General features: G+C 35.1%; 1 protein-coding gene across 3 annotated transcripts in view; it reads left to right on the top strand.

Annotated features, from left to right (window-relative positions):
* The window catches only part of CNTN5 (contactin 5), a 611,650-nt gene that overhangs the window by 501,792 nt on the left and 82,991 nt on the right, over positions 1-26,867 (top strand). The gene's annotated exons all lie outside the window — the stretch shown is intronic.

Here is a 26,867-nt window from a genome sequence, read left to right on the forward strand (position 1 = left end):
TGTCTGGATTTTTATTTTTTTAGATCATTCCCTTGTCAGCAGGTCATACAGATGCAGTCATGACATACCAGAGCAGCCAGGAAGGACTGGAGGGATGAGCCATGACTGGGAGAGGAGCTCACAGCAGAGTGTCCAGGATAGCACACAAACCCAGTCTCTCATTTTTCTGCCTGTACATGCTTTGCACCAGTTAGGGCAGATGATTTACCCACACAAGTAAATGAAAAGCTGCCTTGTAATCCCAGCTGGGATTCCACTGGGATGCAATCAGATTAGCTATTCAGCAGTGAGTCCCTGGCTAGATTTTAGTTTCCCTCAAGCAGCTCACCCAAGCAGTCCCTAAGCATTTTAGGAGTTTCAGCAAGTCCTGCTACACTGTCTGCATGCTGCCACCCTGTTTTAAAGGCTATCATCATTGACTGGATGAAAGCATTTCTGTGATAGCTGACTTCACTGTGGTGGGTGGAATACACCTATTTATCTTGCTGTTGGAGAAATAATCCTTGCACAGCATGGTACAGCATACTGCATGGTACAGCACATGGGAGTCACCTCAGCCAGAGTCTCTGGGCATTATCACTGAATTAGTCACAAGAAAAGTAATCATTTCTATGGCTCAGTGACATGTAACCATACAGCAACAAACTGTTTCAAGGCTTTAGGAACCAAGTAAATTTTTAAATTAGAAAAAAATAGAATGTGAAAGGAGCTCCCAAGGCATTGTGGGAAAGTTGTAATATGAACCCAGATATTTTGGATTGAAAAATTTTTTCAGACTTTAGAATATGAGCATGTATTTCAATAATATATTTTAACTTATAGCACATATTGCATTTTCAGTGATGCTTAATATTTTTTAAATCTACCAGTCAGCATCCATGATCTGTGTACAGGCTACAAAGATCTTCTGCAGAGGGGTTGTCAGAATTCATTTGGAACGGGAAAATCTCCTTTACAGGGAATATTCTTCCTTGTCTGTCGTAAATCTAAAATAATTAGGGTGGTTTTTCAACAGATTATTATCTATTGCATCTAGATTTAATGATCTTTGCAGCTATATTGTGAAATTTATTATGAAATTTCAAAATTAAAGAGGAATTTTTGATGCTTTTGACATCTTCTCTCACATTATGTTCTAACACTCTCCAGTCTGTCAGTCTCAGAAATCAATGGACTCTTAGTATTTATGTGCTAATTGGTCCCAAAGAAGGAGAATGTCTATGCATATTTTTAAAAAGTGGATATATTTTGCAGAAAATTAAATTTTGTGCAGAACCTTTAACAAATGATTCATTATTTGAAAAAAAATATGGTGGAAACTGGCTTTCTAATTACATTAGTAAAAAAATTAGTTACAGTAGTCTAGAAAACAATGCTACAATTAATCCATATGGTCATGACAGAAGATAATGACTCTCTCAAGATCATTGATCTTCAGGTCTCTGCCTAACTTTATGAACACACTTCAATCCATAAATGACCATAAAGTTGCTATCCAATCAGCAGTCTCACTGGTGTATTTCTAAGCAATATCTGGCAATGAAACTATATATTATTCAGCAAAAAAACACTCTAGGTCAGAACAAGGGATATCTGCATTTTACATAATTTCAAATACTGTAGAACCTCAGTCACCGCTGTTGTCAAGGCTCAGATTTGCTTCACTGTGAAAAATAGACACCATATTTCCTCATGAAAATGTTATGCCATTTTATCTGTAAAGAAAGCCCAAGTATTCATTTTTTTAATAATATGAAAATTAGTATCACAAATCAGTATCATACTATTGCTGATCACGGGTTACATTCCTTGTATTTCAACAGTATCAGTCTCATGCTCTCATTTAGACAAGAGGTTAATTTAAAAGAATTTTAAATGTAATGTTTCTCCCTAGTAAATCCTAGCGAGCAGGCAAGAAATTGACAATATTTATGAAAAACAACATGAGTGATCTACCACTGTTTTTAAATTGCAAATTCACTTACCACTGGGAAAGAAACTATCTCTAATAAGATCTAGTTGTGTATAACATGAATTTCACAATGGCATATTATCAGTATCAGTGAAAATCAGATTACTCTGATATTAGTGACCTCCATGCAAGTAGATTTTCTACATTTATATCTGAGATTCCTGCATTTCTCATTTTTCTTTTCAATGGCTGTATACAGCTACTCTCTGTATAGCAAATATATGAAAGTCAGAGGGAAAAAAATCATAAAAGTAATGGACACAGGAAGCTTAAAAATATACCGAGGCTTCTTTTTAGTAGACTAGCCTTGAAAAAGAAAAATGTTCTAGCAAAGCAAGCAGTTGAGTCATTTGATATTTGTGAAGGCTTTTAATGAGCATTCTTCAACTTTGCCCTTCCCTTCCCTTCCACTTTCCTCTAGCTAAATCCTTTTAAAAAATAATTTCTCCAGTTTCTGTTTTTCAAATTTAACAAGTAAGAGCTTCTAAGTTAATGAATGTGGCATTTAAATCCAATTATTAAAAATATTTAGTAAAATTAGCACCAACATTAATATCTGTAGCACTTCACTGGACCTAATATACTAGTAGGCTTCTTTTTCTCCTGCCACAGAGGCCTGGCATTTCTGTCCAGTCACTAACATGATTTTGTAGATGTGCTCACTGACTATTAGCTCTCTACCTATGTTCACAGCAGATATAATAAGGCTGGAGGTGGGAAATGTATCATTCAAATTTTACCAAAGTATCATTAAATTAACTGTGCCAAAATAGTTGAAATAGTTTTTGGATAAAAACTCAAGAAGCTGTATGAGAAAAGTTTGTTATTTTCATATGCGTGTGTGTGACTTAAGGTCATATTGAACTAAGTTCTCTGATTACATAGTCTGAAAAGTGATGATATGGTATCATACCAATGTAAAAAGGTGATATTGTGTTATTGAAGTATGGTTATGCTGGTATCAGAACAGGCATATTCTGAAGCTGCTAAGTGTTTGATGTAGCTTCCATAAACTTTCCAGTTTTGCAAAGTTCTCAAAGCATTGAGCAGAAGGATATTTCATGACATCTTTTTTGGTTTTTTTTGTAAGAGTGACCTCTTTCAATGTTCTCAGATCTATGCATTACTTACTCTTTGACAAGAACAAGAATAATTCTTCAAAGGAATCTCTCAGACTTTTGTCTGTGACTGTTTATTAATCTCATATTTTTACCCTGGTATTTTTGAAATTTTATACACTTTTCACTTTCATCCTCAAAAATTTTCTCAGCTCTTCAATATGTACTGCAACTACATAACCCCAAGAACATCTGCTGGTATAGTTCATTTGTCACTACTAAGCCAAGTGACATATACTAAGTGGTATTTTTTTCTTCTTTTTTTTAAGAAACCCTTCTTCCCATGGAACATTAAGTCTTCATTTTTTTTATTTTAGAACTGAAAAGTTTTGCTGTAGCTTTTCTGTAGATCTGTAGGTTTTCTGCAAAGTTATCATTATCTAAAAATTAATCAGTATTTTTTTTTGTCTGGCAAAATTCAAGTCAGCTCTCCTCACACTAAAAATTGCAAAAAATAAGTTCCATATTAGAAAGAGCCCAAATAAGCCTACAAATAGTTTCAGCTTATTTTGATAATTCTTTATCCCTCCTATCTACAGAAATTAACATGTCAGCCAGCAGCCCCATGGAGCCACTCACTCACTCCCCCACTAGCAGGATCAGGGAGAGAATCAGAGAAGTGAAAGCCAGAGAACTGATGGATTGAGGTAAAGACAGTTTAACAGGGAAAGCAAATCCTGTTAAACATAGCCCCATACTACCCATAATAAAGAAAATTATCTCTACTCCAGTCAAAACCAGCACAATATCCACAAATTTCTTGGACTCATTGGCAACTTCTATTTTTTTGATGTATTACTACACAACTTTGAAACATTTGTACTTTTTACTCTTTTATTGTCAACAATTTTTTAAAGCTTCCTTTCTCTGACTCTGTTACTTCTTTGCTCTGAATGGCTCCTGATATCCTTCAGTAATAATCCAAAGTCCAAATCATTCACAGTCATCAGTTCAAAGCAAAATGATTGGAGCTAGGCAGTAAAAACATCATTCAAACAAACAAACAAAAAAACCCCACAAAACCGTCCTTTTTTTTTCAATTGATCTTTATTTTCTTTTTCTTTCTTTTATTTTGTATGCTCTGTCACATTGCACTGCTCTGGGAAAGCATGATGGTTAAAGAATAATTGAGACTGGATGCAGTTTCTGGAAGCCATCTAGCCCAACATTCTATCCAAAACAGGACTAACTGCATCATGTTTCTCAGGAGTTTGTCTAGGCCAGTCTTGAATATCTCCACGAATGGAGATTCTATAACCTGTCTTGTCAACTCATTACAGTATTTGAACCCTTTCAGAGTATATTTGCTACTTGATATGTTGCCATGTATTCTAATTTGTATCTTTCATCTCTTAAATTTTGTATCTTCAATTCCAGCTCTGTTTTCCCTATGCTCTCCAATAGATAGATATACTCAAAAGAAATTAAAAAAAAAAAAATCCTTAACCTTCTTTTCTCCAAGCTGAAGAAGAAAGCCTCAATTTTTCCCCAGGCTCTACTCATTTGTTGTGTACTTTTACCCCATGAACATCTTTATGTATTTCTTCTGGACTGACTAGGACGTGAATATAATCAGTGCGTCAGATACAATCCCAAGAGAAAAAGTGCCAAATAGAGGGAAACAATTGCTGCTGTGAACCTGCCAGCTGCCTTTTACTAATGCTGAAAGGGATTGGCCTTTTTTCTGCAGGGACTCATTGCTGACTCATGTTCAGCTTGGTGTCAACCAAGATCCTAGGTCTTTCTCTGCAGACCTGCTTTTAGCTAGTCATGCTAAAGCTCTTCTTTACAGATTTAGAACTTTATAAGAATACCAAGATTTGTCTCAGTCCATTTCTCCAGCTGCTGAAGTCCATCTGAATGACAATCATGCTCCACAACATATCTATCACCCTCTCCATTCGGTATCCATTTGTGAACCTACTTTATGCAGTCCTTGCCATTGCACATGACATTTATAGGACCAGTAAACAGCAGCAGCCCCTCTATAGGACTGTAAAAAATGTCAGCTAGTAACCAGCCACCAGCTGGATTTTATATCGCTGAGATCAAGTTTTTGAAATAGAGTGTAACCTCTTCATTCCACACACCCACACAAAGCAGGCCCCATTACACAAATGCTTGGCCCAGGATCAGCTGGCCTTGATGCCTTCTCTGATGAGTATTCCTCATCCTCAGCTGCTCCCAGGGCACTCTGCCTGGCCTGAAGTTACAGATCTACAGGAGTAAATTACCTGCAAGTCTAGATTTAGGAAGATTGCTGCTCCCTAAAATCACGTGTTTCAAATCATCTTGAGAGTTTCCATGTACCATTCCTTCAAGTGCAGTTTCTAGCTGACCTTCATTTCTTGTTTCTCATAGACTGGGCTTTTGTCTCTTCAGGGTCTCTGAGAACAGCCTGTCAATCACCTGTCTGCCCTCTCTGATGTCCCACAGTCCACATGCACTGCTGCACTAACAACTCCTGGGTCTGTGTCAGTGGCTCTCCAGCCTGACAGGTACATGGGTGCCTCTCAGCACCAGCCAAAGAGGTGCTCAGGTCAGTTCTTGACAGCAGTCAGCTGAAGACAGAAACACAGGCTCTCCCTAAGAGAAAACAACCAAGAGAAGCCTCCTCTTTCCTGAAGGAAGCAAAATTTAGAAGACAACCTTCACCAATAGCAGCCCACCAGTAAATGCCAGAAAAAGCTCTGAAAAGAAGAGGGGAACTGTATCAGTAACAGCTAGTTCCCATTTGCTGTGCTTTGGGAACTCTGTTTGCCCTATAGATGATTTTTGATTGCCCATTTGTATTTTCTCAGCTGATATGGGAACATTTTCTCAACTTATTTTTTTTCTCATAACTTTCCTGGTCACTTCATTTTATGCCTACCTCATATTTATAAAGAAAAGATAAGCTAAAAAAATCAACTTTTCTAATTACCCCATACTATAAATCCAGGATAAACTAAGATTCTGCAATTATTTAATTAGAGGAGAAAAGAAAGAATTCATTTTACTGTATGTGAGTTACAGCTCAGTTCTAGGGAGGCTTAGTAGGAGGATAAAGGGATCACCTGAAGCTTGAATCTGCATCAGACAGGTTTGTGCAAGGTAGTGGTCGCTCTACAGCAGCCTAAGGGAAGAGCCAAACATGATTCTGGGACATAAAGACCCTGTACTGCAGCATCAGTGCCTTGCATCAGCTTGGCTTTCTGTCTTCATAAATGGCATAATATTCAGTGACTGGCTTCTAGTTGAGATATGGATCCACTTCAACTCTGAAATTGCTTATATTGTAAGCAAATTTTCTAATAAATAAAGTTTTAAAAGTCTCAACATTGATATACTTTTAATTTACCTTAAACCTCAAGTGCATTCAGGAGAAATTATGCTAAACAGTTCAGACTTCATGACTGACATCTCTGTAGCTTCAGACTAATCTTTGACAACCTATCTCCTTGTTTAAGGATTTCTCCTTATTCTCTTTTTTTCTGATTTCATGCATCACTAAGCTCTGAAAAATTCCTGTCTCAGAGCAAAATATGCACTAATTTTGCTCTGACAACCTTGTAATGGGAATTCTAATACTTATTACATTTTTTTTCTAAGAAGAAAGAAGGGAAGTAAAAGACCTCCTGTGATAACATTACCTGAGTTATATGACAAGAGGTGCTCTTTTTCACTATTATGTGTTTAATGCCAATTAGGAATAAACTGTACTATGTACTTTATCTCTGCACTGAATACTTTTCAGATGAAAAGCAGTATTTCTGGGGACTTAAAATTCCTAGTACTTCAGGACCTAAGTTCAGCATTCAAAAGACACATCAACTAAAGTTTTTATCACCAGATTCCCCTTAGTAGTGAATTTATCTTGAATCAGGTTTTGAACACCTCCTCACTTTCGCATTCAAGGCACAGTGTATTGTAATTGTGTTGTGTTTTGTTTGGCATTTTGATTCTGGGCCCCTTCTCAGGATCAAGACCCACACAATAGTTCTTTGTTGTCCACTGATTACTCACTCAGGGATATCTTACATCCTCTTTGATATTTCATTAATACACAGCGTTTCCAAATTCTAATGTCAGCTTAAAAGACTCATACAATTCAGGCTATTGAATTTAAGCACACGTGCTTTTTCCTTTAAGACATTATTTCTGCTTGATGCTTGACTTCTGCATTATGCCTCAACTGCACTTTCAAGTGGCACTGAGATAAAAGCATATACTGGAAAGTATAATCCAGATTTCATACTGAAGAGAATCCCCTGTGTCTAATACAAAGTCCTATAAAAGGAAATACTTGCAACCACAGCAGTAAGTGGATCCTTATTTATTAAAATTCATTTATTTCTTAGCAATGGATTTCCTGTTCAGCTGAATATAATTTGCTCTAATATTAATGAAAAAAATTGTCACTGTAAAAACATAATACTGAAATGAACTAATTCAGACACTTCCAACAGGACCCCAGAGTGTAGGAAACTGTGTAATAAAATTGACTATACACTAGTCGAATAATAAAACCAGGAGTACCATTCATTTGCAGATTATATCCTCAATTTTTTTAAACTTTTAATTCTGCAGTTAATAAATTTTAATTTAACCCTGTCTACTATTTTTTTCCTTATGTGTGTGTTGATTTCTGTATGCATGTGCTTTTTTGGGTTTTTTTTGGTTTTGGTTTTGGTTTTGGTTTTGGTTTTGGTTTTTTGTTGGTTTTTTTGTTGTTTTTTTTTTTTTTTTAATGTAGGTCATTTTCTTCCATGAATGAGGTATGATTTAAGGAAATAAGACATAAAAAATTGAAAAATGAGTTCTACCAAATCATTGGAGCTAAACTCACACATGGGAATTTGTTTATGACTTTTACATGGCATTTCCTTTACTGCCATTCACACAGGTTTGTGAACAGATAAAAAGCAGATTGCCTATATTCATAAGTATTGAACTTGCAGCACCATGTTTTTTGCCCTGTCATTCATTTGGGCTGAAAATTGATTGCACAAATGGCATAGCGTTAGATAGCTCTACCTTGCTGGTAGCTTCTCTCCAGATTACTGCAGAGAATGAGTCCTATTACCCTTTTGAGCTCATCAGTTATGTAAAGAAACAAAAATGTTTCTATTTACCTTGAGACATCACTTGAATTTATTTCAGATGACCAGTCTTCAGTTGCATTTCTTTCCATGGACAACTTGTTTCAACTCAGAGCCCAAACACATTCCTTAGTAGCACATAAGGCAAATATCTCTCAGTGATATGAGGTCAGCTGAGTAAAGCCAAAGGATAACTTTGGGTATTATCTCCAGGTGGTTATTCACAATAACCTGCTTTTTTATAAATTTATTTATTCTGTTCATCATTACTTTAAGAATATTAAGTGAGAAAGTACTGAAGTTTAGAGACTTCATCTTGTTTCCTTTCAAATGATCCAAATAGCTGTTCTTTCTCCCTGCTTTAAGACCCTATGTAATGCATCCTTTATTTCAGTGTGTAAAAAAGTGTAGTTTACCTTTCTGTATATTACCTTCCCTACATCATAGCCCCTTTTCCAATTTCTGTAATAATTTTCAAGCTGTTTGTTTACCTAGCTTAGTTATGGTACCCTTTCCCAGAACTATTTTTTGGCCTTTATTTGAGAAACAAATTTCTTACAATTTTTGTATCTTTAACTAAATAAAAAAAAAATCTCATTCTACATTCCAGTCCTTTGTCTAGTGAGTAGCTTCCCCAGGTTTCATCTATAATCAAGTCACTGAGCTTCTACCTTTTTTCTCAGGTCCAGTATCCAGCAATAATGTTGGAAAAAAAGAATCAGTTTTCTATCATGTTCAGCAATGCCTCCATTAACCATTTAATATTTATTATTCAATCCATGCCATAGTCTCCAACATTGACCTGATTTTAGGAGGCATTTTCTTGTTTGCTAATATTTCAGAGATATCTTCCCAAACCCAAATCTGAGACTTCATGCAATTCTTTCAGACTTACAGACTTCCTTAACTGATCAAACTGAAAGAAATCATCTCCAAGGAGCTGATTAATTTTAAATATCATGTCTAATATTTTCAGAACCCAAGTATTATCAGAACACAGCATTCAAAGTAAAATGAATCTCTATTTTGGGCTTCTCAGCAGTTCTTAAAGTATCAACCTGAAACATGGTGTGAGCAGAGTAACAAAGGTTCCAGTGAGGAGGCTGCAGGCAGACACTGCCCATCAGCCCCATCTGGGAAGTGCTTGGTTAAGAGAAGGACTGGAGAAGAATTTGAAGGGAAGGGTACTCTGAACACAGACAATTATGTTAAAATTCTGTTTAACTCGTATGTAAAAGCCAGAAGAAAGTCAGGCAAATACCTTCCTAATGTAGAAGAAAGTATAAAAATCATATAATTTATTGTGCCTTAAAAGCATCTGAAAAAAGAAATTACAAAATTGCTTCACATATTGAACTAGCTGAACCTTTGCTTTAATATAAAATTAACAATTTAATTACAGAAGCAAGTGAAGGATTTCACTTGTAATATTACAAACATCAACGTTTACATTGATATTTCTACAATACACACTTCAAGCAAAAAAATGAACAAAAGGTAAAAAACTGTAGGAATTGATCAAGAACAGCTCTGCCAACAAAAGAAGTGGTTCTTAAGTGAACACAAAGTGCACAAAAATGCACTCAGCTTTAAATCTTGATTCAGGACTTCAAAAGCATTTTCCTTTCTCCTTAAATATAGAGGACAGGAACTTATTGTAGACTGTGGCTTAATGCCCTTTAGTATGATGCTGAAACCTTGCTAGAAAAAAAGAAACATCTGCCATGCTTTTAATGCACATTCTGGAAGCCTAGAAATTTCTCTGCAGCTGCTTTCATACTCATAGCAGGGTGATTGAAAAAATGAGCATCAGTGCCCCAGGTTCTTAACAGCACTCTGTGGATCTCTGCGGTAGATTTCTCTGCAGCGCTATTATCCATGTACTGTTAACTTAGATTTTGCACTTAGCAAGTGGAGAATTTTGATCAATAGGAGGGATTCTACTCAAGGGACTCTGGATAGGCATTAAAATTACTGAAGCAACTAAATGAAGTCTCAAGGAGTCTTGACAAATTACCAGCTGCTGCTCTTGTCACATTCTTAGCAGTAAACTGGCTGTGAGCAGAGAACTGCATCAGAAATTGATAAAACATGAAACAGTTAAAGCACTGCAAGGTGGCACCTTTCTCATTTTGTAAGATATATCAATTTTCCATTAAAAGATTCATAAGCTGAGCCCAGAACATGATGAAGAGCCTTAAATGTCTCACTGAATATTATGTAAGTTGATTATTTTTAGCATTTAGAACTATCACCGAGGATTTTTATCCCAGGTCTATACAGAGAAAAAAATCTTATATTTAAATGAATGTAAATTATTCACAGTTATCAGACAAAGAACAAATAAGGTGGAATTTGAATTCAGGTAAAGTCAGAGGATCACAAATGTTAAAGAGCCACCTTGCTTGTCATTACATGAGTTTGCTAACTTTTAACCAAAAAGTATTGAACAAAACCCAATTGAACTATTTATAGTCCTTTCACTTCATCTTCTAGCAACTGAATTAGGACCAACAATTTCATAATTCAAACAGAGGTAGAAAATTGGATGGAAAGGAACAAATAACATAGCATTTGTTCTTTCCCAAGAAATTATTTTTAGATATAATAATTCAGCTTTCAAAATGTGCAAATAATATGTTTTCTATCAACGTTGTCTTTGCATCCATTGTGCTAGGCACTGCTCAAGCACAGGCAGCTCCCACATGAGGATGCAGGATGGTAGAACGAATGATGTTTATGTAGGCAGGTTTCGTTCTTTGTGGAAGAAAGCCAATTTATTATTTAAAATCCAGAAGTCAAGATGAAAAGCTTATGTTTTCTGTGTAGAAAAGTTGGCACTGTGAGTTTGTCCCAGGATACATTGCTAGTCATGAGACACAAATACTGCATAGAACAATATTAGTGAGATTGATAGTCAATATGACACATGAAAACAATAGAAATATTTTCTCTGATGTATGCCAAAGCTCTCATCGGATCCTTGTTAAATGATAAACACTGTTCATAAAACAGGACAGGAGTTGATATGCTTGTTTTTAAGTAAGAGGATATAAATACGTTTCTTAGTTAAATGTACAATTCAGAAAAATTATATCTAAATCATTGTAAGCTATACTGTAATTTTCTACTGCAGGAAAAGAATTAATTCCCCTTGTTTATAAATAGCAGCTTGAAAAACTGCATTTAATGAAATTTCCACTGACTGATTTGATCACCATGGAATATCTTCATAGCTTGTGATTTATAGACAGGCAAAGGGTCATGGAAACCATTTACCACATTAATGGTGATATATGAGAAACTCTGATTTTGTGGACAAGATCTGAGGCCAAATTATGCCCTGAGAAACAGATGGGGTGTGAATGGGAGCTGTGTGAACCAAACTAGCAGAAAAATGAGGCCGTAACCTGGACTGTGCAGTACCCAGGATTGAGTCCTATAATGTTTCCTCTTTCAAACTAGAAACCTAGAAGCAAGTGAAACTCATAGATGTTTTACAATACACAAACCACTATATTGGCCAGTCATGTCCCTGGTCATAAGGTTTCTAGTATTTTCTGTCTCCACTAAATCATTTCAGGGATATTACTCACTAACTGGTGTTTTTTAATGTTGAGTTGTCATTCTTCCCTTCCTCATCTCATTTACAGATTTCTCACATTTTCAGCTGTCATCCCCTTGTTTTACAAGTGTATGTGGCTTTCCCTGAGTTGCTTGAAAAGCCGGGCCTTGATTTGCAGTAGAGGCAACTAAAGAAGTTCATTGCTAATAGCTTCCTGAGTAATTGCTCTCAGTAGAAGTTTTACAAGGCTTTATTTTCTCCTCTTTTCCCGTTCAAGAGAACATGGGTAATTAAATTTGACACTTCTGTCATGACACTGCATGTCTAATGTATCATGCAGGAAAAGCCAGAGGGAGTCTGCAGACCTGTGTCGTTCCTACATTCAGAAACACAATTCAGAAACACATCAGGTTTTCACACTGTTTTGATATGATTCTGTGAGCATTGTGCATGTTGCAGTTAAAGCCATCTCATTTTCATTGCCTCCGGTGTCCTTTTCTCTCTTCCTCTCCTTCTGCAAACACCACAAATTTCCCTCCTCTTCATCAAATTCTTTTGAAATTGATTTGGAATTATAGCAGTTTTGGAAACTGGTATATTTCACCATTTTTTATTGGGTAAGTCTCCCATTACAGTCAAAACGACATTGCTGGGACTTCTGTCATGTATACTGCAACATCATTGTCCTTGGTACTTCATGGATGTAAAAGTTGATTTTGCCCAATCCTTTTGCTAAAATTTAGGAAAGCACACAGTATTGTTTTCATTATTTGACTTCTATGGTTTTGTAGAGAATTTTATCAGACAGTAATTTTTCTGACCCTCAAACTAATTGATATGGTTTTGCATATCAATATTTTTTAATGACAAGCAAAAGTAACATTGAAAAATGTTTATACATATTTATATGGTATCAGTTTTATATAAACCGTTTCTAACATTAAGGATCCTTAAATATTTGTTCATAGAATTTCTTTTGCTAGGTACTTGCAAGTATAAGTCAATATTTATTTACCTGCACTGAAGCTTCTGTCTGTGTAACACAGATCTCAGTTTATTGAAATGTGGGCAAGCTGTATTATTTGGTCTTAAACACAGAAAGCATAAACATCAGATTCAACAAAGTCATTTGGTATAAATCCCTTTCTAATAATGAAGCACACTTTACTATGAGAAGAGACCTTCATAGACTTTTGATTTTAGAATAAAAACTCTGCCAACTAATATAAACAATTATTTCTTATTCATTTTCTGATCTTTTTCAACATTTCTATAAAAGAAATACATTTATTTTAACTTCCTTTTCTGCTTTTCTTCGCACATGACAGATGGTTAATGTCAGATTTATGGCAATTTATTTTAATTAATTCTGGACACCTGCAACCTGTAATTGATTTGGCACTGATATAAATTTCCTGACTCCAATCCATCTATTACACTGCCTTCAATGGTATTCAACTTTTCCTTTAGATATGGTGGCTTGCCTTAGTATGGAATTAATTGATTATATTGTCGCTATTTAAATTCTTTTCATTTGTAGTTGCTTCCTTCTATTGGTTCAACAGACTGATGATAACAACAAGATAAAATTATGATATGATTTGCACAACCACCATCCCAGTTAAGTGGGAATTGGATATCTGGGCACTCAAATGGGTATGTTTATTTAAGGGTTCACACTACTTCTAGGCACTGAGCCAACTTCATCACCAAAGAATCACAGTCTCCTGGGCATTAAAGAAAAATAAATCTTTCAGCTTATAATATATTTGATTTTAATTGGTGTTTTTTAAAAGTCGAATATTTTGACAGTGCTGATCGCCCCTTCCAGTTATCTTCAATTTTTTTCCTATGTTCTGCCAGTTTCAGGCTCAATATATTTAATTTCTTCAATATTCTAATTAGAACAGGATAGAAGTATTTCTAAGATGTTGAGCTGTGCAGTTCTGATCTTTAGTGTAGAAAACTAGTGATGTGATCCCCATTTGGAGTAATGAGGATAAGGTTTTTCTAAGATCCCTGACCTCAACAATTACTGAGGATACCTCTGTCAACCACATTCAGGAGAATGAAAAAAAATATAGAACTAATTAAAAATGCCACAAAACCATTTTCTAAGGAGATGAAGTTTTAACTACAGAGAAAAGCCCTACAGGAATATAAGTGGAAAAATAAAAATTTACATTAAAAACTTTAGGAGATAAATGACACTCATCCACCTGTACTACAGCATAAATACACACAATAAATGTATATTAATCATTTAGAATATTATTAATCACTAAGAATATTTTCTGTATGCTCTTGAGCAGGGTTTTTCTTATGGGAAACACATTAAATAGATATAGTAAGTATAAAATGTACTGTATGTATTTATAAATAATAAAAATTTATATCAAATCTAAGTATTAAAATTTGCACATTACATTATTTATTATATATATGCATATTTTATGCTATGCATCTGGTCATGGGCTTTTATTTTTTGCTACTATAATAGAGGAGATGCATGTACTGTTTTTAGCAAATACCACCAAGTTCTTCCTATTTATTTTTTTCCTGGGTAATTGAATGAGCAGTACACTGAGGTTACAGAATAGCTACCTGTTTCTAGCAATTCCACGCTCCTTTGCTCGTCTTTATGGTTTATTTTATACTGATCATAACAGCTCTTAAACTGAAACCAAAAAAATTTAGTAAAACATGTATACACTAGATTAGATATTGATGAAACGCTCTATGCCAGTAAGAAATAATCTTTGCCTGGTAAGACCTACTGAGATTTCTTGACAATCTCATTAGGGAGGGGAGAAGATACGTACCTTTCTACTACTTCCAGGGATTCTGCCACAAAAATTAAGCCTAAATTTGAGAATTGAACTCCAGAAAATGAATTATATCAAATCACTCTTTCCATGTCTCAGTATTTTCAGGTTGGGCACTTTTGTTTGCTTTTTCATCTAATCCTGGAAAAGACTTCAAACATTGCTCCTTGTTAAATACATATAATATTCCAAAGTTCAGTGCAGTGGAGATAAAGACTTCTGGATAATCATCTGAAAGCCCTAATTTCTTTGAGTTTTCTGGAAAACTTTCCTAAACTGTCAGTGTTTGCCATTGTTTCTCTGAAAGCACAGAGATGAGCTTTAGGGACTGGAACATGACTTTGATGAGGATTGCCATCACCCTAAATCACTGAATTCTTTGGATTCCTCATCTTGAGTAGTGGGATGGGATTTTCTAATTTGTCCTGACGAGGCTTGCAGGGTTAATTAGTCACTTTATCAGATCACCAGTAGGTTAGAAGGGACCCAGCAAGATCACTAGTGGTAGTCCTGATCAAAGTTGAATAAACAGTGAATCAGATCTGGCTGTCATAGTACTTTGATGTACTTATGATAATTGTTTTTAAATAAGTAACAAAATTATTAGCAATCATTTTGGGGGAAAAAAATAATATGTGGCTTCAAATTGTGACTAGGAAATAAACTGAGTTTGGGAGGAAGCATCATCACAAGAAAACTTAGCCTTGAGTTTATATTTTCAGAATTTGGCCAGTTTCTACACATAGTTCAAGCAATAACTTATAGTTACGTAGCAGAGAACACATTTGTTTTAGTTAACATTGGACAAAATATGCTGAAAAAGACCATGGCATTATGGTACTTTGGGCTGAACTAAAACTGTTCATACTTCATATTTTTTTATTAATTCAATTTAAGGGAAAAAGCTTTAGAACAATTTTGTTTCAACTAAAAGGTATTTGCTTACAAGTGATTCAAGTATTTCTAGTGCAACCTTATACCAGAATACATGGCAGAAAATACCTATTTTCCTGTACTATAAGTTCTCTTTACAATTTTTTCAACTGTTGTAGTAAAAAAAAAAAAAAAAAAAAAAACTATTTGAGAATATTTAAAAGCTAGCAGTCTTAAAATTATGTGGGATACTAAGAAAAAGGAGAACCATGTTCTGAGAACTCATTGATTGTGTCATTTGCCTTAATTTATGAGTTAATATGCTGGTATTGTTCCTGACTGATTTTATCTTTGTTCAAAGCTACAATAGGAACAGTAAATGCACTAAATAAATTTACAATCTAGTAACTTATTAGACAAAAATCTGATCAGTCATTTGTCTTCTAAAAAGGACAGAATATTTTTCTGTATCTTGAGGACCCTGAGCTGTTATGAATTAATATCTGTCTTATTAAAAAATTATCTTATTAAAAAAAATTGGGGACTCTAAGTAGCAGCATTCCTAAGGGAATAATCCTTACATTTTCTCTTTTGTATATTGATGGAAAACCACTAGCATTGCCTTGCAAGTGTAATTTTTATTATGAATGCAAACTGATTTTTTTTCCCAACTATTTTTTCCTGTATTTCCTACACTGGAAATAGCACAACCAAAACTTCTTGTTTTTCCTCTGACCAGCTTCTAAAAAGGCCACCACACAATGTTTCAGAGTGACACACTTGTGGTCCTTCAGCACATTTCTGAGGGTAAATGGGCAAGTTATATCTTAATTTTTGTTTGGATGGATTCTTTGCATGCTTCATTATCTCCCCTGGTGCCTTTGACTGACAGTGGACTTTCCATACATGGTAAGCTTGTGGGCAGCTCTTACTTTTACAAACACAGGAAACTGCGCTGATCTTCATGCATTTGATGCTTCACTTCAAATTATACTAATAAAAGCCAAATAAGTTTGTGAACCTTGAGTTCACTTTCTTATAGTGTGCAGATATCTTAATAATCTCTGCCAAAAAAATGTTTTCATGTGTCAAGAAAATCGCTTTCTTCCTGCATGGCACAGCTCTGCAACAGAGGATATGTAATGCCCAGTGTCATCTGAGCCCATCATGGCCTGTCATGTATGATCAAGAGAAAATTTTAGCTTTGTGAATAAGTTTTGTCAGAAATGGCATGGATGGAAAATACACATTAAGGCAACAGAGTTTTCAATAGCCGTCAGTGCTTGCAAAGAAGCGACAGTATTGCAGTGACTACTGTAAAGAGCCTCTGATCTCAATTACCTTTAAAGCAAAAATATGTCATAGAATCATAGAATACCCAGTTGGAAGAGACATCAAGGATGATCTGGTTCAATCTTTCTTGGCAAAATCACGATCAAGACAAGACAGCCCAGAAACCTGTTCATCTGGATCTTAAATGTGGCCAACATTAGGAGAAGCCACCAATTCAGTTTCGACGTTATTCCAATGGCTGATTGTTCTTATTGTGAAATGTTTTCCTCTTCTGATCAATTGGAATCTCCCCAGGACTAACTTGAACCCCTTACCCCTTGTTTCTTTGATGTATCTCCTCATGAAATTGAAGTTTCCCCTCTTCTTTAAAGAGTGGAGAATGCTGATAAGGTGTCTGCTGAGCCTTCTTTTCTCAAGGCTGAATAAATCCACTCCCAAAGCAGTTCTTCACCTGTCAGGCTTCCTAGCCCTTTGACCATCTTTGTGGCTCTTCTCTGGACTTTCTCCAGCCTTTCCACATTTTTTTTTGTATAGCAGAGACCAAAACTGAATGCACTACATCAGATGTAGCCTGAAAAGCACTGGCTAGAGTAGACTAGGATTATGGCTTCTTTAACTCTGCTGTTGGTGCCCTTCTTGATGCAGCCCAGCATCCTGTTGGCTTTCCTTGCTGCAGCAGCACTCTGCTCACATTGAGCTTGTCCACTAGGACCCCCAAGCCCCCTTCCACAGAGCTGCTCCCCAGCCAGGTAGATCCCAACCTGTGCTGCATTCCTGGACTATAAATTCCCAGTCACAAGACCTTGCACTTGTCCTTGTTGAACTTCATAAGTTTCTTGCTATTCTACTCTTCCAGCCTATCCAGATCTTCCTGCAGAGGGTTCTCCTTTCTGTAGAATCGACTTCCCCACTCAGTTTAGTATTATTGGAAAACCAGTTTTATCACAGTTATAGATAAAATATGATACAAACTGATGCTTTGATGCTAAATGGAAACTATACCATGAATGTTGGAAACATCCTATCATGCTAATACTGGTCATACTGTAGTTTCTACAGAACTTATCTCTCAAAAGAGATAATGCCACAATATTATAAACTAACTTTATCCTATCTATCTGCTCTACAATTAAGTTGAAATAGCATAGCAAGACAAGGGTTAATTTTATTTCATTTACATACTCAGTTTATCTAAAGTTCTGTGTACAAATGGGGCTTCACTTCATGTTTATTACCTCAAAAGAATATAATGCTTAGTGTCTTCTTCTTAGTGTTGCAAGTATTTTCCTTCTAAATATCCTCTAAAGGTATTTCCAAGTCAACAACTAGGAACACTGTATCCTATACATTATAACTTTCCCTTCCTTCTTTTCACTTTCTTCCTTTCCTCTTTCATCAGTAACAATTTGTGCCCACAATAGCAGTGATATACATATATATATTCTTAGAAAAGGTATATATCGCACATGATGGATACTACCAGACAATGGATATAATCAAACTAAATACAATACATACAGATAACTGGAAAAGAGACCATACAAATTTCTTAATAGATAAGGTTCCTTGTTGAGCAAAACCAGAAATGCTACCTACTGGTTTGTTTTTTTTTTTTTAATGGCATCCTTCTTGTCAGATAAATATAGTACTTTTATATAGTACTTTTTAAAGGGAGTTTGAGTGGTTGGAGTTTTTGTTGATTTTTTTTAACATCAGTAACTTGCAATAGTATTTATTAGCTTCTTGTTTGGATTGTCAACAAGGTTAGGGTCTTTTTTAAATCTGTTTTACTCACAAACCATTGAAGTCCCCTTGAAAGACAGAGGAAACATTCAGTTAAATTGATTTCTAGCAGTGTGTCTTCTGCCTATACACTTTTGTATTTCAGATAGAAGATAAACAGTTTATTCCACTGAGGTAAGAAGAAAATAACTGTTATGAATACATGAATGTATCTTACACAACAATATAATTGTTGTAAGTGTTCTTACTACCTGAACGTAAGAATCCTCCACATCTATAACAGGAGTAAGCACAGCTTTATTATCCTTCTATCAATCAGAAAACCAGCAACTTATTATCCATGTAGTATCAGACATTAATGTCCATGTCCAGGTTTGTTATGAATACAGCTCCAATGTCTTCAGCGACCTCATTCCATTTAACCTTCTGCTTTGTTAGTGATGTTGTACTGAAATGGTTCTGTTAGCTGTCAAATGTGATTTTCCTTTTGTATTTTTTTCTAGACAATCAATTATTACATAGACCAAATTATCATGTTCAGCAAATTTTGGCATACTATAGGTTTATGAAAGAAGGCAAAACATACTGACATCAAATAGAGTTGCTATGTTGAGTATTGAATAGTGATTTACTGAAAAGATAAATAAAACAAAGAACATTTCTCAGCTCAGTCTAAATCTGCTTTTTTGGTAATTCAAAACAGTGAACAAGTCTTGCTGTACTCTACTTTGTAATATATCAAAGGAACTGTTTACTGTACAGATAGACAACTACCAAATCCAAGGAATTATAACTTCTGCTACCTCAGGACAAGTTTTACAGTAGCTCAATACATTCTGTGTCCCGAATCCAGTGACAATAGACAAGAGTGATCATCTGCCTTCATGGGAATGTGCAAGAGGCAACTTGTCTTTTCCATGCTTTGCATTAGATCCAGGCCATCATCCATTTTTGTTCACTGAGAACAAGAAGATGCATAGTTGGAATGATATCCCCTTTACCACTAAATATTCTTAATTTTCTACTGTTGTGAAGTGCATTGCTGGATGCCAAGAATATATTATTTTGTCATTGCTAATGAGACACAAAAGAACACAGTAACAGGTTATTTCTCAGTGTTGTAGAGGTTAGAACTGTAATAGGCTGCTGGATGATCTAGTCTGGACTGCTTCATACCTCAGAGCCTCCTTATTCCCTACCAAGTAGCATGTTTGAGTATAGCAAGTCTTCTTTTAAAAAGGGACTTAGATTTAATACAAATGTATAAAAGGATAGGTATCTGGCTCTTCCTGTGCTAGTTTTGGAAATTTATTTCTCCCAACTAATTTTTATGTGTTTTTCTGTACCTTCCTGCATTTGTACTTCTAGTCCATTCCCCTTGCAGATTATGACCTCCACCTTGCTACAATCTCCTTTCATGTTGTCCATTCAAAAATATTTAATGGTCAAGCTTTATTGTTCATGAGCAATTGTGCCCTCTTAGAAAAAAAAAAGAACAAAAATCAAACCAAAGAAACAAAAACAGCCAATCAACCAAACAAAAAACCCCAAACAGATCACCAACCAATAACCCTAAAACTGAACAAAAACTTGTAAAAACCACAGAGCTTATTTTCAAGCTGGGTATCGTGTTCATAAGTCGCTGTGTTTGTCTTAACCCCTGTCAGTTAAGGTTGGAAAAGGATACCAGTAAAATGCATTATCCATGCTCAGCCTCTATACTGAGTGATGGATCTCCACTATCAATCAGAAGTAGCAGGAAAATCTCTCCACTCAGGCTCTGAAACACAACAGATGCTGCTCTGGCAGTTTTCCTTATGCTAAAGTAGTGTTGCAACAAGAGTGTTTCTGGATTTTTGAATCTGATGTTATCAGTTTTCTTAGGAATAGTACCCATTTCAGATTTCTCTTTTGACATTGAAGTACAACACTTAGCAGCCAGCATCTCTGCTGTTCTTACATTTAACAGCAAAGCAAACTCAGAAAAACAATCTAAATTAAAATTTTAGGAGATTTAAGGACATTAGGATCTATCCTGCAAGTTGATAGGAAAGAATTTTTTACAAAATATTCAGTAGGAGTGACTTGAATGAAATGTAAGCAGTTCCTCAGACTTTTATCTAGTGTCCTCAGCTGTGCAGTGTTAATGAACGCTTTTAATTATGATGAATTTTAACTACTACTCAGCTTTATTTTTAATTGATTTGTTTACAAAATGCATGCATTAATCATATTAATATCATATTTTATAATTTTCAAAATTACCTGATGGCAGCTGAGGAACTCTAGATAAAACAACTTGTTTCTGTCTTTTTCAAATGCATTATGAGAGGTGATACAATGAAAAATTGAAGGTATTACTAATTTATTCTTCTGAAGAAAGTTTATAGCAGATTTTAACATATCTTCTCAGACATATTTCATTTCACTATCTTTGACTATGATTGAAGTTATAACCCTGTAAACCTTTTACATAAATGTTCCTTAATAGCAAATTTTAGGCAGCAAGCAAATAAGTGTGTTAGAAAAAGTTAAATCTTGGCTCTAGGTATATTAACGGTAATTAAACTACTAATTTCCATGACTACGGCGGGCTAATCTTGAGTTCTGTATAGTAAAATGTATACTAATTATACCAATAAATACTAAAAAATCCGTTACATTTATATATTATAATAATATTGTAATTATACATTATAATAATATAACTATGCATAAAAATATAAAATTTATATATTCATTAATATAAATATACTGTGCTATTAATTATAATAATATTGATATTATTATAAGGCTATTTCTAATTGCTACTCCTACATAATTATTTTTACATAATTGATACTGTTTTGATTGATAGCCCTCTGACACAGTGCAGATAAGGAAATATTGGTGTGGTACCTTACAAAGCTGCAATACTGTAGCAATGTGGAAAGAAGAGCAAGATCAGGCAGAGCCCTCCAATTTTCATCTTTTTTGATCCTTGCATGCAAAGCCAAAAATGCACACTTATTTTCAAGAGCATGTGCTTGTGCAGTAATGGCATTTATTTTCAGAATTTAGTGACTGACACAGAACCCACCAACAGTGCATGATAATATGAGACGCTGATTCTGCCCCACAGTGAGTGCAGCAACTTGGTGTCACAGGGGCAGGCTGAGCTCAGGCTGCCTTCATGGGCATCAGGTGGGCATCAGGTTGGCACTGACACTAGATAAAGAATTAGTCTAAGAAACAACCAGAGATTCAGAGCATCTTCAAAACATGTGGTTCTTTAGTACCTGATTCAGCCAGCGCCAGAGGAAAACTAACACCAAGAGGGACAGAAGTGGAGTGTACTACCTAGCTCTGGTACCTCCAGTTGCAATTGTTCCCTTTTGTTTTCATTGAACTCACCTGGTTTCAAACACCAAAGTCTATAACTGAGTTCCATTTGAATATGATTATATTAATCCTTTTACAGGTCTGCCCCTTTGTACCTCTTTGAGAAGCGGAATTAGTTTTGATAAAGCAAAAATGGAGCTGCTAGACACACAGCATAGACTATAAAGGAGCCAGAGCTCCTCTTCCCATAACCTGCCTTACTTTTAACCAAGAGGTACTTAAGCAAAGACCCTGTTCAATTTTCTCCTTTGTAGTCTGGAAGGGAGAAAGCAGTCAAGTGTTGCATGATTTTTGTCAATTACTGCGGGTATGGACGAGCTGGAGTGGAGCGGCTCTTTCAGACAGCAAGACAGCACTGAAGCATGCTGCTTTTAAGTCCTCTCAATTCTTTGCTTTGGATCAAAGACAAATTCTGCTGCAGTCATCTGAGCCTTGGGAGTAGCTGATATCCTCACTTAATGAAGTACATACACCTTTCCAAAGGTCTAACTCCATGTGCCTGTCAGTCTTCGGATTTTATTCATTAGGCAATCTCCGTATTCCTGGAGCATGATAAACAGCAGGAAAACCCATCCATGACCTTGATAATGGAAGTGGGGAAGCAGAGAATCCTTGAAAAATACTGGGTTTAGACATCAGTCTGTTTTAGCAATTTAATAATGCAAAGACTGAAAAAAACTAAATATGTTTCTTTTTAATGTTCTTGCCAAAAAATTAGGGAAAAACTTAGACTCTCAAGCAAAAAGTGCTTTTTGCCACTGCTTTAATTTTCTTTTGTTTTACTCATGCATATGTCTTGGATGGAAATGGATTCTTTCCCTCATTGACTTATAGAACCATTCTTAATATTTTATGTTGAAGGAGGAATCAAATTCATAAATAATAAATCTAAACCTTGTAGGTGGAATACACAGGAATATAATGAGTTTCTGTGAGAAATCATAGATTTAATGCAAGAATGCAGTATTTTAATGTCAGCTATACTCATTTGCTACTGCATGAGAATAAATTATCAGTCATTAGTGTATGCATTCAAATGAAGGTAATTACTATATTCTTCACTGATTTTTGCTACATCACTTAACAGAAATGCGAATCTTAGAGATTAAAAAATGAAACATTGTACTGCAGACAGTGGGATCAAAATGAACAATGTGTGAGAAACAATTTTATATTATTTCATAAAATCCATTGGATTATGTTTGAAAGCCTAAGCCATTACCACAGTTAAATAAAACAAGGAGAGCAATTTGATAAGCAACGGAAAAATGGTCTCAGAAAAACATTTTGTTGGGAAATTTAAAAAATAAAAGAATAAAAACAAACAAAAAACAATGCAGTCTCAGTAGAAGGGTCTAAAAAGGTGAGATGTATATATATATATGTATATATATAAAACTAAAAATAGATGCTAGCCAGCACTTTTAGACTCAGAGTTTCAGGAGACCTAAAACACTCATGTCATGTGTTAAAGTGGGACAAACAGAACAAAAGCATGAATTTATCTATGTTCTATGTAACAGGCAGAAGACACTGTGCTCTCCTTGTCTTCCAGACCTTTCAAGCACTATCGACTTGAGTTATGGTAGCCCTGAAGTTCATACTGACATTATAAGTTCTGTGCCTCACTGATCTGTCTGTAAGAAACTATAAGAATTTCAGTAAGGCAACTGAAAGCCTAGACTGTTTGAGCTGGAGAAATCTCATTATGCTCTTCTGAGTGTGGGAAGAAAACTGTTGTGCCCCAGAAGTTGGGCATATATTTGCAGCTGCTAAATTGGAGGCACCTCTTTTGACACTTCAGTTCTCACCTTCCTTCCTTGAGATGCTGGATGATCTACTCACTTTCCTCCCACGGAAACAACTGTATTCTGGCAAAGTTTAAACAACAAGCAGATGCATTCAATAGCTTTGACCTTAGAGTTGCTGGGCAAAGATTACTTGGCTGAATTAAATAAGTAGGTACTCAAGAATTCACTAAACATTTAGCTCAACATTGATCATTTTGCACTTCAGCTGGCCAGTGGACTGACTCCTATTGGGAAGTTGATTTTCCTGGCATGAAATGTCTTCCCAACAATGAATGTGCACTAAACTGCCAGTCAAGAAAGGTTTAGGATTAAATGATCACCTGGCTAAAGCTCTTTTCTTTGGTTTGTTATCAAAATCACAATGATTTGATTTAACTTTTCTTCAAGAGGCAGTTTTATAAGATATATGCAACCATGCACACAAATATGCCTAGATAAACAAATACAAATTAATTTGCCAGCAATGTAATTTTTGAGATTTCTACATATTTAACATTTTGATTTCTAATTGTACCTAGAAAAGTGGAGCCAAAATGTTCTGGTTCAAGATGTTCAGCTCTGTTCAGAGTGCAATCTGTTTTAGTTAATTTTTGTGATGAGAAATCAGTTTTCATGTCCATTGTCATTTGTTATACTCCAGATATTCTGCTTGTAGAGTTTATCATAATAGAAAATTATCACAGAAAATTACAGTTTTGAAAGATTCGGTGCAGGATTAGACATTTAATTGTAGAATAATATCTGAATTTCAAAAACATACTAATTTATTAACTTTTAATAGAACTTCAGGAATAAATCGCTATTGTAGATTGAAGTATTGGTCTAGACACCCTGTTGTGTCATTTTACCTTCTCTAACTTCTTAAAGCAAAGTCTTCAACACTGCTCTGCATGTGCCAAGCCCCCCTCCTTCAACTCTTCTCACTGGAATGACAAGGAACTATTATTTACAGTCAAAGAGAATTGAACATCTTGTGATATTATTCATTGTTCATCAATGATTTAGACATGATAGAAGTAATTTTTTGTGAATTGGATTGAGCAGTGTATGGGCACTAAGGTAGGGTAGTTATTACTGATACTGCCAAATTTTCTGGATTATCCAGGTTTTTCTGTAAGGAGTGTTAATTATTCAAAATGACCATTAAATAAAAAAACTTACCTGAAATACGTATTGTCTTAAATACATATCTAATTCTAGACCAAATACAGATGCTATTTTTTAAAGTTACAGCAAATAAAGTAAGCTGAAACTACTTTTTCCCCCTTTTTTGATAATATTCTATATACACAGCTCAAATCTAGCTTCAAAATTTTACAGGCTGAGGTGCTGATCTATTCATCTTGGAGCTTGAGGATATGCACTTTTTCATGTTTTGTTGATTTGTCATTGGAAAAAGGTTCCATAAACCTCGCTGAAACTCATCAAAAGAAGAGACATCCTCCAAGTCTCAGGTCAAATATTAAGTTATTCCTAGTTTTTGTTTGCACAACATGTGTTGTTTCCAGCACCATACTACTTTCAGCACTAATGATAATTTTGAATTTCTATAATGAAGAAAATTTTAATGCTTTAATAGGTTTAATAACTTTGCTATTAATGATAGCAAAGTTGGTGACTTCTGTAATAGATAAACATACTGTGAAATGAAAAAGATCTGCATTGTTTTATGCAATTTTTACTTTTTTGATTGTGGTGAGGAGAAAAAAGTCCAAGACAGGGGTTTAGATCAGCATAAAATTTTTCTTCTTTTTTTTCTTTTTTTCTTTTTTTTCCATTTTTTCTTTGTTAATGGAGGGAATTCCCATCTATATGAGTACAACACTCATATAAACATCTCTGGATGTGAGGCAAGTAATAACACAGTGATTTTTCTTTATCATTTTTAGTATCAGAAGTCAGAGCAAGTGTCAAGACATGCCAGGACTGAGGCAATCATTGAAGTTGCATGACTGAGTACTGAGTTTGAGCATCTGCTCTCAAACTTCTCAAACCCAATCTTTTTTTCCTTCTTCATATTTACAGATACATACAGTTTAGTATAAATGCCAGTCTGCCCATCCATCTGCCTAGCTGTATGTGAGCTGTCTTTGGCATGCTCCAAAGCTCCTCATTTTAGCCACTCACTCTTTCCTGAACATCAAACTGTCCTTTTCTTTCCCTTCTTAAATGCTCTTCCAGGTATCCCTTATTTTTAGGAAACCGATAGTCATGGATTCAGAAGAGGAATTGCATCCCTCTAATGGCAGTCTAAGATGAAATGTTTCAAAAGAGAAAGAAGGAGGTGAACAAGGAAGCAGTCAGAAGAAAAACACAGATTTAATTGAGGCTTAAATACATGTCTAGATGTAGAAATTACAGAAAGAGAGGAAGAGAAAATGCACATATCCTCAGGAATTTTTTGTAAATATCTAATCTATAAGCAATAGGTACGTATTCCAGATGTTTCTGCACCCTTTGTTTCCACAGCATGGTGTAATTTGGCTTCAAACTTTTGAATGCGTGGTCATTTGTCTGGGTTTAGTTCAAATATGTCTAACATAACAGCACCTCATTCACTTTGTTGGATAGGTTACTTAATGTGCTATAAGATTTAGTTCATTGTTCATTACTGCTCAAGATTTATTTCATTTCATATATGACTTATTTGTCACCATTATCTATGCAGTTACAAGTACACTGTTCTGTGCCCACAGATTTCTCTTTTATTGAGTTAACTTTAGAAACAATTTATTTGGTTTACTCAGCTGGGTCTGGCAAAATCATGTATATACCACAGCTGGGAATTTGAATTAGATTTCTCAGTCTTTGAATATTAGTTATTTTTAGTTGAAAATATTAAATGAAGATGACACGTCTATTTCCATGTTTGAGCATACATTTTATCAATTTCTCAGAGTGACTTTTTTTATTTCTCATGCAATGGTACAGACCTTTTTATGTCACTGCAGACATTAAAATTCTGGATTCTTTTCTTTTAAGCTTGAACTAGACAGCTGCTTTCGAACAAAAATGTTTCTGTTCTTTATAAAGATAAAATGTATATTTAATAAATTGAGAAAATTCTATTTATATAATCAGACCCTACATATCTGCCTTAATGACAGATGTTGAAATCTAGGAAGGAAAGGAATCCCTCTCTCTATTTTCCCTCTCCTTTTTATAAAAATGCACAAAAGACTTTTTGTTGTGTTTAAAGGAGAAT

Source organism: Molothrus aeneus, chromosome 2, assembly GCF_037042795.1.
Source record: "Molothrus aeneus isolate 106 chromosome 2, BPBGC_Maene_1.0, whole genome shotgun sequence".
NCBI classification, from domain to species: Eukaryota; Metazoa; Chordata; class Aves; order Passeriformes; family Icteridae; genus Molothrus; species Molothrus aeneus.